This window comes from Acomys russatus, chromosome 32, assembly GCF_903995435.1.
Source record: "Acomys russatus chromosome 32, mAcoRus1.1, whole genome shotgun sequence".
NCBI lineage: Eukaryota > Metazoa > Chordata > Mammalia > Rodentia > Muridae > Acomys > Acomys russatus.
Window position 1 is genome coordinate 14,841,332 of NC_067168.1, and position 14,050 is coordinate 14,855,381.

The following is a 14,050-nucleotide window of genomic DNA, read 5'->3' on the forward strand; positions in this document are numbered from 1 at the left end:
CCCGCCCCCACCTCAGCTGGAGCGCTTGCGAGGAGTCAGGTGACGGCAGCCGACGAACCCGGGCCAGCCCTCTGCGGAACGCCAGCGGCCCCCTCCCCGCCGCTCAGGCTCGCCACCTCCTCGGAGCCGCGGCTTTAAACACTAGGAGGGCCGCACGCGAGCATCCTTGGCTGGCGACGGCAGAAGGGGGTGGGACGGCAGGGGTGCCGCCGCTCCGTAGCTTGCCTTCTCGCGCGCGCCCTGCGTACTCCCCCTCCCCCGCGCGCACCCGCTGCGTCCTCGTGCGGACCTGGTGCACGCGCGCCGCGCACACCTGCGGCGCAGCTGCGGGCTGCTCCGGGCTAGCCCCGGGCGTGGGCCTGGGGAAAGGGAGTGCTGTGAAGGCCGAGGAAAGGGCCGTGGCGGGCGCTGCCAAAAGAGCCCAGCCCCTTCTCCCCATAAGCACGTCTTTGACCAGCTGGCCTGCCAAGGGCAGCCGAGGCCCAGATGGGCAGGGCGATTCGAAATGTCAGATTCTGTGACCACGCGACCGTTACCTGTGCGCCCTCAGCTCCCCGCGACTGCTCAACTTGTCTCAGTTACAACAGGGAGCAGAGTGGCCAGGTAATTCGAACTGCCTTAGTCCTTAAGGCGATACTGAGGTATGCGGTAGAGGCAAATAAGTAGCAAAGTCATTAGCAGACTCGCAGATTACACTCGACCGGTAATTTCTGCCATTTAAATACATTGGAATGGTTTAAGTCATTTGAATGTTATTTGCATGGAATTGGACTCAGTAATTTCAAGACACTTGGCAAAGGTCATTATTTAACCGTTCTTTTACATTCTCATAGTTAAGATCAGAATTTCCCTTAGGAATTGACCTCTGTTTAGCCCCTCCCCCGCCCAAGGCCATATATACCTACTTACACATCTCAAGGTTCTGCCTTGTAGTGCTTTTTCACTTGGTCGAGTGTTCAATATGTAGCCATGACTTCCTGACAGCTGGGGCTGATCCCAGCACCACTTAGAAGCTTTGTGGCTAAAGAAAGCCCAACTCCACGTCCCTGTAGCTACATATACTATCTATTACTATACGACCCCATAGTCCCGTATTTACCCAACGGAAGTAAAAACACATTTTTACCTATAAACTTTTACTCAAAATTGTAGTAGCTTTATATAACGCCCCCAAACTGGAGGAAACCAGTGTATTTCAGTAGATATCTATAGAGAAAATATGGTATATCCGTACAACACAATACTACTTGACAGTAACAAGACAAAAACAGAAGGTGTGGAATGAATCTCAAATACAATATGCTTCATGAAAGAGGCCCGACCATCAGAAACATCATTTACTATTTTGATCCATTTATGTGACAGACTAAGTAAGGTATAAATGCAAGACAGAAAATACACCAGGTACCAAGGACCAGGAGTGCATTGACTTCAGAGGGCCAGAAAGAAGCGATTTAGAGTGATAGAAAAGTTTTGTGGTCATGACCAAGGTGCTCATGACCCAATAGTACGAATTTGAATGCTCTAAGTTGATGGATTTTTATTGCGTGTTGATAATAACTCAGGGTATCTGATAAAGAGCTGGAGTAGCCGTACTCGTATTAGCTGAGGTAGACTTTGTAGTAGGGACGTTAATGGGAAGAAAGACGTACATTGTTTAACAGTGAAAATCAACAATCATTTCAGCATGTTTGGCCATCTAGGAACGGGGACTTCAAACAGTGTGAAAGGAGTTCTGATAAAAAGGAGCAATAGTAAATCTACAACTATAGCTGGGCTCAGCACTTTCTCATTTACACTTGATAGGGTGACGCTATGCACGATTCAAAGTAGCCCCAGCCTACTCTAACTGTTGTATGATATAAAAGCTCTTTACCCAGCAGCAGTGGGATGCGTTGTTTTAAACGCATGCAGAGTGCTCTCCAGAATAGACAACATTCTATACTAGACTAGGTTCAATGCACTCAGAAGAATTACAATCATACAAACGGTGAGGGTTGTTTCCCGACCCCCCCCCCCCCGCCTCGCCCATAGTGAAGTCAAGGTCATTAACAGACAGAAATCTGAAAAATCACGAAATTAAATAGCACTCTCACAGTACCCACCGATCTCATTTCTTCATAAACATTTTAAATTACTTTGAGCTAAATGATGATAAAAAGAAATGCAACATCTCAAAATGTATTGTCTGTAGAAACAGCACCAACTACAAAAGAAATGCTTATATTAGAAATGAAGCTGCATATAGTATAGGCTAGAAGGTCGAAGCTCACTTCCAGGTTTGAAAACCCACCCAGACCCACCAATTACTGAGCTTGAAAACCCACCAATCTCTGGGCTTGCCCCAAGCTCGGGATTTGAAATCCCACCAATCCCCACCCTGGAAATCTCCACACCCCCCCGCCCCCCCCGTAAAACACCCACCACAAAAAAGCCCTATGTGAACCTGTCTGCTGCTCAGTCCCCTGCTGCTTGTAGCCCTAGTAGAGGCAGTTATCCTCTTGTGTCTTTCCCAATAAATCTCTTGTGGAGGTTTTCTGTTTTTGTTCGTTTGTGTGCTATGAGTTTGTGCTATTCCTTGGCCCCTGACTGCCTTGATACCTTTCCCCTCAGAACTGCAACACTTCCATTCAGGAAACCTTCACTCTCAGAGATGTAACAGTTACACATGGTGGCGTATGCCTGTAATCCCAGCAGTTGAAGCAGGAGGATTGCAACAAATGTGAAGCCAGCCTAGGCTATGTTGTAAATATCAGGCCAGCCAAACCTATGCGATCAGGATGTAGTTCTCAGCTAGTGCTCCAGACTCTACCCGCATGCTGCCATGCTGCCTGCCATGGTGATAACAGGCTAAGCCTCTGAAACGGAAAGCAAGCCCCCAATTAAATGCTTTCCCTTGTAATAGTTGCCTTGGTCATGGTGTCTCTTCACAGCAACAGCACACGGGGCTAAGACAGCTTAGGAAAATGGGGTGAGAGCTTACTTAGATGATGTAAATACAACTGCATCACCAAGGCCCACTCCAGAGTGGGTGACAGCTCACAAAAGATGAGAGACTAGAAGCACACTTCACAGCCTGGTGGCAGCTTAACAGGCTGGAGAGGTACCTCCGGCTTCCCAGGTACCTCAGTGGATCTAAACCTCTTCTAGGCAGCTCAGCTGGCTTATGTTTCTTCCAGGCAAATAATACTTAAAAGTCAAGCTGTGTCTTTGAAAAAAAAAAAAAATCAGTGAGGGAGGGAAGTTCTGGGAGAAGAGAAGGGGATGGGGCGGGGCTAGCTGCCTTCCGCTGTTAGGAATTGTCTCCAAGAATTGGAGTTCTTGTCTCCAAATTGAATTGAAACATTACCTCTTAGAGGAGATGGGAGACTATTAAAGATTTGGGAAGTAAAGGAAGCTTCTAAGGTTCAGGAAGCAAACACATCTCACAAGGCTCAGGAAGTTCCTAAAATTTACAAGACACCCGTCTTCTCCCCAAGGCCCTCTCTCTAAGGTTGTCTAAACAGGAACAATTGCTGGCAAAGTTCTGAATGGGTAGTGCAGGGAGCTTCAGTGTTGCAGCTTCTGTGAGGAGTGACCCATGCTGGCATGGGCTTCTCAGTGATGCGAGTGTTTTGAGTCACGCACACTACTATAAGTAGCTATTGTCAATACTACTATAAGCAGTCCTAATAATCTCACTGGTTCAGTAAGTTGGACTTCCGTGGAATAATTTCTTTGGTCTGTCATTATCTGGGGTGAATACATGTTTACTCAAGTCTCCCTGGGAAGTGTCACACAATAGGAACGAAAGGGGGATAGCTGCTATGAACATTACAAGGATAATAAAAACCCTACAAGAAGTATCATGCTAAATAGTTAGGGAACTTATGTAAAATACTAGCTCTCAAACAGTCCCATGGTGGTGTGGAATTATATGTGTCATCCAGAGGTTTTGAGCAAGTAACATGTTTGCAATAATGACTCAAATAATGTAATGTATAAATGATTTACTTTTCAAAAATACATTAGTGTGGTTTCAAGGTCAACCTTGTAAATGTTACAGCTCTGAGGAGGGGAGATTTCCCCAATGCTAGTGTACAGCTCTTAAGGAAAAGGTATACTGGCAGTCTACAGCCAAGGAGTACCACAAAGTCACACTGCACAACAAACCTCACACAAGAGATCTATTGGAAGAGACACAAAAGCATGGCTGCCTCTCCTTGGGAAAGAACTGAGGAAGAGGAGGCTTATATAGGGTTTCTTGGGAGAGGAGATTTCCAGGGTGGGGATTGTTGGGATTTCAAGCCAAGCCCAGGGATTGTTGGGATTTTGAGCTCAGGGATTGGTGGGATTTGGGGTTCAGGTATTGGTTGATTTTCAATGTCAGGGACTGGTGAGCTTATGAGCTCAGTGATTTGTGGGTTTCGTAGGTTTTCAAACCCAGAATTTGGGTTGGACCTTTTATCACACATAAAGAAAAGTATTGGCTCAGGACCCACAAGACCAACTTCTCAGCACAACGGAGGTTTATTTAGGGATGGAGAGAAGGGAATAAGAGACAAGGACAAGAGATAGAGGATGAGGGAGAAGAGGAAAGGAACAAGAGAGATCAAGGGAGAGGTATTTGTCCAAAGGACTGCCTCTGGGTAGAGAGGAGCCAGCTCATAGGCGCATCGTGGTTTATAAAGGGAAAGGGGGAAACCCCTATGTTAGGATGAGGTACCTAATGTTAATTGGTTATGTTAATTAGGTGAGGAAAAGGGGTGGGGGATGGTAGCTGGGCCATGGTAGTCAGCCTCAGAAGTGGCCAAACAAGTGTTGGTCTGATGTATTTTGATGCTAATTAATAAAAGACCATCATACCTGAGCAGGACATATGAGATGGGCATGGCTAAGGTTCCCGTGTGTGTGTGTGTGTGTGTGTGTGTGTGTGTGTGTGTGTATGTGTGTGTGTGTCGGGGGCGGGGTTGGGGGAGAGGCAGAGAATCTTAGGAAGAAGAGAGACTGGAGGAGAGAGAAGTGAAAGGTTGTGCCATCACGGGTTAGATGGAGGAGAAGCACATGGCTGGCATGGATGGAGACTGTAGCAAGTATTTGGGATTATGGATAGGAAGTAGCTTGATAGAAATTATTAGAAACAGATGGCATGGGGCTGGGGCAGGGATTACCTGCCCCACTATGGGAAGTAGTTTAGGGGGTTAATGTCTGCCCTGCCCCAGGTTAACTAAGGCTATTTTAAAATATAACAGGTGTCTGTGCCTTGATTGATGCTAGTAGGGTGTACTGCCATAATAATAATTATAGGCCTGATAATAAACATTATTAGGTCATACTGGTAAATTAACAACAAGTGATGCCCAAAATGGGGCAATTATTAGGCAATACTGATAATTTAACAACAACAAACAAGGGAATAGACCTTGGTGGCAGGGATAGCTTCAGTAATGTAATAGCAAGGCGGAGGGTATTGGGTGAGAAAGGCAAAGCCTGCCAGAGCCATGCTCACCATGTTCAAGTTGGCCAGGCACCCTTCACCCTACAAACCTCAGACCAGTGTAAAGTTATATACAGTGCACACGGAAGTCTGTGAAGGGGCTCTAGCCAGCCCAAGCATAGCAAACACGGCTCTGGAAGGGCTTTCCTTGCCCCCATACCCTCTGTCTTGCTAAAAACCCTTAGATTACATTTTTAAAGCTAGCCACCCAGGTCTATCCCCTTACTTGGCCACTTCCTCCCCCCTGAGGCTGACTACCAAGGTCCAGCTTTCATAGTAATTAAAGTTGAGTAATCAAAAGCCCCCTTTTGATTACCCTAATTAACATGTGCAATCAAAATTAAACACCTCATCCTAACATGAGGTTCCCCCCTTTTCCTTTATAAACTGCCATTTGCCTACACCTGTCCTCTGTCTCCTCTCTGTCCAGAGGCAGTCCTTTGTGCCTCTGGAGAAAATATTCCTCCCTCCCTCTCCCCCTTGTTCCTTTCCTCTTCTCCCTAATCCTCTATCTCTTTTTTGTCTCTTATTCCCTGTCTTTGTCCTTTTGGGGCAAATAAATCTCCTTTTTGCTAAAAACTTGGTCTTTGGGTGTCCTGTGCTAAGTTCAAGATCCTTTCAAGATGTATAGCCATAGGGTGTCTTCGGGTGCAACACAGGCTCTGGCACTCACAAATCAGCAGCCTGCTATAGGTGTCAACAAAAAATGTCTGAAAATCCATCAGGTATAGATGTATCATATACAAATTATTAGATTGTATAAAGGATGGGATCAACATTTGAAATACAGGCTGTTTTGGATAGTCTCATAGATCTTTGAAAACAGTATTAGTTTTCTAGTAGCAAATATTAATGTCAGAATCTTACATTGAGAAATCCAGCTGTGAATGCTCTATATTAAATAATAAAGAAAATTAACTAAAACAAAGAAGTGAATTCAGAAAAAAGCAATTTCCTTGTCAACATGTTTTTGTGAAGGCACATAATAAAAATGTTAAAAAAATTTTAAGTAAGAACAAGAATATATTTGATATTTTTTAAAAATCAAAGATCCTTGGGTAAATAGAACAGACAACCTAATTTTAATGTGTGTATATGAATTTTTGTTGAGGAAATAAAAAAATCCATGTATACCACAATACAGATTTTGCTTCTGTCTCTGACTTAATACTACTTCTCTTTTGAGTACCAAATTGAATATAGGAAACAGAAACCAATAATAATAGCAAGTGAAGGAGGGGGACATTACTCAACTGGCAGAGTGCCTGCACAGTATGTTTTAAGCTCTGAGTTCAGTTCACAGCACTGCAGGAAACAGGGCACGCTCCTAGAATCCTGTAATCCCAGCACTTGGGATTACAGTCTATGTTGACACATGAGGGACAGTCCTTAAGCCCTTTGTCTATTTTTAATGATACAACAGGTAAACAGGAAATAACGAGCCATAAAGTGGAAGGCCATCTGATTGTCTCAGGCACAACCTGAGCTGAAGTTGGAACATTCATGTTTCGCCCCAAAGAAGCAGATCCTTCTTAAAGTAGCCCTGTAGGGTGAATTCATTCCAGGAATGCTTTTATGTTGAAGAGAATAAAGTATGAGATGCCAAATAACCATATTGGTGTATATCTACCACCCCTTCATACACACAATCATGATATCCAAAAGAACTCGACAACAGAACACACACACACACATTCTAATATCCCTAATTCACTTATGTAGAAAGGATATTATTGCTTCTCTTTTATAAGATGACAAATAAAAGAGAACATAAAACATGAGCATTCTAGTGTGGCAAGAAAAATTGTATGTTCATAAAATATCAGTAGGGTTGAGATCCAAACAACTAAACTGTCCTGTGGCAGTGTAACACGTCATCCATGAAGCCATTCAAGCTAGTTAAGAAGTGGAGGTAATGAAATGCTGTGCTCCACACCAGGACAAACGTGTTTATTCTCCTGCTCAAAATTCAGGCTAGAAATGGGCTCCCCCTGAGGAGCAGCATATTTAAAGGGTTGCATACGTTTTACAGGCACATAGCATGAAAGCAATGTAAATATGTTTTCATTTTGTGTCCCTGTTGTAAATCTAGTGTGACTGTCCTATCATCTGTTGTAACAAGTGTTGAGGGTTAAAACAACAGCAGTTTAATTCCGTCCCCAGATCTGAGAGTCGACAAGATTCTCCGTTGATTCTCCTTCAGACTCTTTCATGTTGTCACTACTATCAGGTGACCGAGCTGCACTCCTTAGAATTCTCTACTGTGCTGTCCTTGGTGGGTCACCAGTCCCTGTGCCTGACAGTTGGAAGGCTGTTGACTGAGAACTCAGCTGGGGACACCTAAACAGGACATGACAATGAGATTGGCCAGTCATAGGAGAGTAGTCTAGGGTGGTCACATGTCTTACATGGTAGTGGCTTCCATCGGGGACATCCCCAGGTTGAAGGTGTCAAACAGCATAGGTGTAAACTGCAGTTTCTTGTAAAATAACACATTGGATTTTGCCCGTCAGTTGGAATATTGCCTTTCACATGCCCGGGTGACTTCCTACAAAGTGTCACATCCAATTTTCCACAATCCTCCAATCTTCTATATTAATACTGTGTTTTAATACAGGACTAAATTTAAAACTAAGTTTAAATGACTTCCTGCCTTATAAAGAGAGAGTGGCAGAGCCATCCCAAACTCCAACTGTTTAACAGGGTCTACTGTCCCATCCATAACATCATTACAGCTAAAAAAAGGAGTAACAATGTAAGACAGACTCCCATGTCCTAATACAATTGATTATTCAGGCAGAAAACCCCCTTTTTAAAAAAAAAATTATGAGTGATTTCTTAGGCTGTGCAATCACTGATCCACACTGCTGGCATTGGACCTTAGGAGCTGTGCAACCTCTGGGCGTGGTAGTAACCGTTGCCTCAAAAGACCCTAGTTATTGTCAAATTGTAAGATGTCTAAAGGGCTGGAGAAATGGCTCAGAGGTTTAGAGTAATGGCTGCTCTTCTGTGGGAAGCCAGGGTTCAACTCCTGGGATCCATATGACATCATACAGTGGTCTATAATTCCAGTCCTAGGGGACCTGACATGGTCCTCTGACATCTGTGGGTACGAGGCATGCACATGGTGCACAGACATACATGCAAGCAAACACCCATGCACATAAGAGAAATAAATAAACATTCTAAAGAGAGAATGCCTAGAGAGCCGATTTGATTAGTACCTCTCTGTCAGTAGCCATTGAGGAACTAGTTTGTTTTATTTTCTTGGCACAAGATTTTTATTTTATTTTATTTTATTTTGACCTCCAGGTTCATACAGTACTCTGGTTGGTATAATGTTCTGCTAGGATCATTTCTAAGGTGAGATGGTGAGATACAAGCTAAGAATTTTCATGGCACCTGAGTTGTGAAACAAGGTTTACTTCAGTACTATAGTAAAGAGGTCTGAGCTCCCAATATTCTTAGGAACCTAGAAGAAAGCACATTATTTATGGCAGTTCTGTGCACAGTCATGCTGTCGTGATCAGCAGTTACTTTCCTTTCCACGCTTGATGCGATGGCAGGAGGGACACTCTTTCAGTGAAGACGAACTTCTGACTGTAGACCCGATTTTTCAATTAGGAAAATCTGCTGGTAGAAGATTTCCAGGCAATGGCATGTGAGAACCCAGGTTGATGCCTCATCCTCAGCTGATGTCTCATAAGGATCTCCTCGAATTTATTCCTTTTCCTGTGTTTTTTATTGTTTATATGGCTCTAATGTAATTTACTGTCTGAGATGCTTCAAGAGGATGATCTTGACCTCTCTGAATAGCCGTTGTTAGAGAAGACATGTGCATTTGTTCTTGTCTATCTCCAAAGCACAACAGAGGCGTGTGAGAAGACATCCCCTCCTCAGATTATGTCACTAGAACACACACGTTACTGGTCAGCTCAGGAAGTTCTCATGCAAAAAAAAAAAAAAAAAAAAAAAGTGTGTGTATGTGTGTGTGTGTGTGTAAATTCACATATGTTTTTTTTTTTTTTTTTTTTTTTGTCACATACACCATTTCTGAACTTCTTCCCTGGGGAAGACATAAGCAATGTTGATTCTCTTCCTCCTCCTCCTAAGGTCCCCATGACCAAGGTATGATTCCACCAGAGTTCACTGTAGGGAACCAGTGAGATTATTAGGCTTATTTACAGAGCAGTGGGTGTGAGCAGTTATGAGCCTGGGGTGTCCTTAAAGCAATCACACTGGGAGGGCTGAACCTAGCGTGTATGATGACTCTATCATGGCTACATAGAGGGAGCTGCCTTCTCTAGTTCTTTCCCACCTGTGTGCTCTAGCCCCTCCCTGAGGCCACATGAAATCAAGCAGAATACACACTACTGGTTGAGAAGAGTGTCTGGATAGTCAGGTGGGGGTCTTGTGATCCTCCTTGTTCCTCCTTTATGAGGGGTGGTCAACAGTCAGCAAGCCCAGCTGTGATGATCCATCGGTTTTGCTGGCATGACAGTCCTGTTCTTGCTGTCTCTCTGTCTCTTTCTGTTTCTCTCTGTCTGTCTCTGTGTCTGTCACTCTCTCTCTCTGTCTTCCTCCCTTCCTTCTCCCCTCCTTCCCTCCCGCCTCTGTTTGTTTATGTGTGTCTCTGTCTGTCTGTCTCTCTTTTTCCATGTTTTTACACCCAACTATTTCCTTTTGTCTAATGAAGAGAAAATTAAAGAGAAATGGAAAGTTTAAGCTGTTTGATGTTCTGTACATGGGATGAGCATGAAATTCAGTGTTGCTGCTTAAACTAATTGTGGCTGGAACAAGCACAGCCCTAATTCTTTCTAGATTATAATGTGTTCAACAATATTGAATTTCTCTTTTATTGGCCTTGACTTTTCTTTTGTCTGAAAACTTAAGCTTCAGACATTCAGGAGACATATTAGGGATGGAGCATTATTGTGGGGGCTTCAGAAAATTAGCAGACTCTGGGTTTATGATTTATTCAAATAGTTATTCCAGCTACATATTAGAAAGTCTCCAAGTGAACCCATCCGAAGACACAATGAAACAAAGTATGACTTTTCTTGCTCTTAAAATGTTGTCTGGAGAGTTAACCTTTAAGCCTAGGCTCACATTTGTTATTTTAAAGTAGGAAAATAGATGAAAACAAGAGTGCCAGTGATCTCCCCCAGAGAAACAAAAGAGCAAGTTGGTTGTTGAGCCTTCCAAAATTTAGGGCAGTTTGTTGACTTCATTGGTGAACCTAAAACTGATTGGTTCTATTTTCATTGTGAATGACTCAAAATTAATATAACGCAAGACAATTCCCAGGCATCCTCCCTGGTGCCTCTGTATTAGGTGCTTCTCTTTAGATCGTTCTTATTAGAAATGTGCACTCGATGTAAGGCCTCTGTGCTGCTCTTAATGGCTCATCTCTTAGGGCTGGCATATGAAAAGAGACAGCCTGTTCATTCCCATTGTTACTGAATTTATCCTACTGCCCCTGTCAGGTTGCTCACTCAGGTTCAGCTGATGAGACAGAATGAACATGACGTTATGGGGAGGAAAAAAAAAAAAAAAAAGAGGAAAGACAACAGGCTGCCAAGAAGAGACTTGATACCCTATGAGCATATACAGGGGGTAAAGGTCCCCCTCATACACAGTCATAGGGGAGGGGAGTAAGGGGAAAATGGGAGGGAGGGAGGAATGGGAGGATACAAAGGATGGGATAACCATTGAGATGTAATATGAATAAATTAATAAAAAATATTTTTTAAAAATCCTAGCTTCCAATCCACGGGCAAAAATAGGTTGATAGGCCTCATTTTTTTGTTTTGTTTTAATATTTACTTTACTTTTTATTTTCTGTGTGTGTCTGTGTGCCTGAGTGTATGTATGTGTACTACGCGCAGTAGTGGTCAGAAAAGGTCATTAGGTCGCCTGGGTCTGGAGTTACAGGCAGCTGTGAGCCATCACGTGGGTACTAGGAACCGAATCCAGGTCCTTTGCAAGGTCAGCCAGTATACTTCACCACTGAGTCATTTCTTCAGTCCTGATACATGTAGTGTTAATACACGAAGCCTCCTAGAGATCTCAAAGATCTCACAAAGCTAGTCCACAGAGGTCTGGAAACTCTCAGGTACTGCAAATAGCAATACTGCTGTTGGTACTTCTGACGTTCTGGTAGCTAGTGAGGAATGCTACTTGGTAACTGCTTGAGTCATTGCTGGTCTCTTGGTCCTGTGCGTTTGGATTGATTATTTATTGATAGCCATCATCACACAATCCTGGGAAGAAGCTATAGCTCATTCTGAACAGTATATGCAACTATTCTCTGACTGATTTCCAACTGTAATTGGTCTACGTGGCCGATTCTGTTTGAGACCTGCCTCAGATGCACAGGGTCTCTTGCCTGTAAGCTTTTAATGATGATTACGCCTGCTTAAGAACACCATCTTTCAGGAGCTGTAATCTTCCCAGAAGCCTCGCCACTTACTGGGTATCAGCACCTCCTGACTCTCTTGTGCTCTTCTCAGGTTGCGGTTGTCTGAATGTCAACTGGCCACCACGGAGGTTTCCACGTGGCCTTCCTCAGCCACTGCATCTTAGCTGCTGCATCCCAGACAGCTGTGCCTATGGGAAATTGCTGGAAGGAGAGGGGACTGGCTAGCTAAGCAGCTGACTACTACAGAGTCTCAAAGGCAGGAAGTGAGTGACCCCTGTGAGCTCCAAATGTCACCGAGACCTGGAAAGTTGGGCACAGTCCTCTGGAGAGTGATACGTTACTGAGTGTGGACTTTGCCAGCTTCTATGAGGCCTTTTTGACACAGGACACCACAGTGTCCCTCTCATGGCTTTAACTCTATGAAGTATACAGAAGGTCCTACGGGTCTCTAAAGTTTGGTCAGTGGGGATGTGCTCCTTCTAATGGATTTCATCCTACATGGAATCTTTCAGAAGAGATCAATCAAAAAGAATTGTTTGGGAGACTGAATAATCTGAGTTACCTTTGTAATGCCAGCGATCTCTTGGGCTAGTGCTATTTTTTTTTTTTATACATGTGTTAGAGTACACATCCGTGTACAAACCTGTGTTTTTATAATGAGCCAGTTCACGTAGAGCAGACTGTTTAAACCCGTTCTAAAGGCATGTACTCCGACACTTAGGTTCATCTTTAGAAAGATGATGGAAGAAGTGCAGGCGGGGGTAGGGGGGGGGTGGGGGGGTGCTGGGGATGATGCAGACCACAGCTTACCTCTAGGGATCAAGGTGCAGGTTTCTGGGCCTGAATTGCGCACGAGAAGATAACATTCAGTGAGCTGGAAAAAGTGCTTAGTGCTCACTGTTGAGGCAAGCAGAGACTCACACAGGCAGCAAGGCAGCACGGGGGGGGGGGGGGGGGCCCAGGAGGGGGGGGGAGCGCCAGGCAAGTCAGCCCAGGGGAAGCAGAGCCTAGTCAGCAGAGGAGGGGGTGGGAGTTAGGATTCCAATGTTGGTGGGAGTGCTGGTAAGAGAAAATCTACAGCCAGGATTAGAAGTCACTCTTAATTAAACAGAACCTGTTTAATACAGGGCCCTGTCCTGACCTGCAGGAGAACACTGTTACGCAAATGTGAATACGGTCCCATTTTTTTTCTAAGAAACGATACGGAGGAGAGGAATTGTGGTCAGAAAGAACTTGGCCCTATTTTAATCTCATTATCTTGCATGTGTAAGCTGTCTGCAGGCATTCCAGAAAGACTATTAATAGATATAGAAGCATACTTCCCTATAGTGCTAAGCATATAATCAAAACGGTGAGCCTTTTTTGGGTATTTGTATTTGACATATTGTATCCATGCTCATTCAACACACAATCTGCTGTCACGGATTCTTCTTGCTTTTAACCTTAGAGAAAAAGCATGGTGTGGCTATTGGTGTCACCTGGATGTTCCCTTTCCAATCATTCAAATGTCTTTCCTTAAGCGTTTTTTTTTTTTTAAATAGGTTGTAAATAACTTAATTTCCTGACCATGCAATTTTCTGTTTTTACCTCTTACTGTGCTGCCTCTCCTGAATAGATGAAAAGGTATTTGGCATATGAGCAAATGAATAAATGGGTCAGTAGTGGGCACATACTGAAAACAGAATAAATACCCGATGGATGAGTTTAGCTGGGAATCATGGGTAAGCAGTGTTAGCAAAGCGAGTTTATCTATTTTTTCTAGAAAAATGTAATTTCTGAAATAAGTCAGCAACTATTGACTGAGGTGATAGATGCAAAAAAAATTAAAGGAGAAATTGTCTGATACTTTTTACCAATCAAATTGCCTTTCTCGAAAGAATTCTACACATTGTCAGAAGTTGTGACTTGCCAATTGCCTAGTAGTCCTTAAAATACTCCAGGGCTACAAAAATTGTCTCAAAGTAGGTTGGAAGGGTAAATGGCTCTGTATTACACAAACACTATAGTTCCATTGGCACAGCAGGACATTCTAGTGGGTATTTGTAGCGATACCGTAAAACAGCTGAGCTGTTTTGTGCCTCACAATCTGACCTCCGTTCCTCATCTTCCCTTATTAAAATTTGCTCAGAGTTTTGACAGTTCACAGCCTAAAG

General features: G+C 43.7%; 1 protein-coding gene across 1 annotated transcript in view; it reads right to left on the bottom strand.

The window, feature by feature from the left end:
* Positions 1-201, bottom strand: part of Snap91 (synaptosome associated protein 91) — a 114,752-nt gene extending 114,551 nt beyond the window's left edge. Inside the window, exon 1 of the mRNA XM_051140018.1 lies at positions 12-201. The gene's annotated coding sequence lies outside the window, so the exon portion shown is untranslated. The remainder of the gene's footprint in view (positions 1-11) is intronic.
* Between the last annotated feature and the right edge of the window lie 13,849 nt (positions 202-14,050).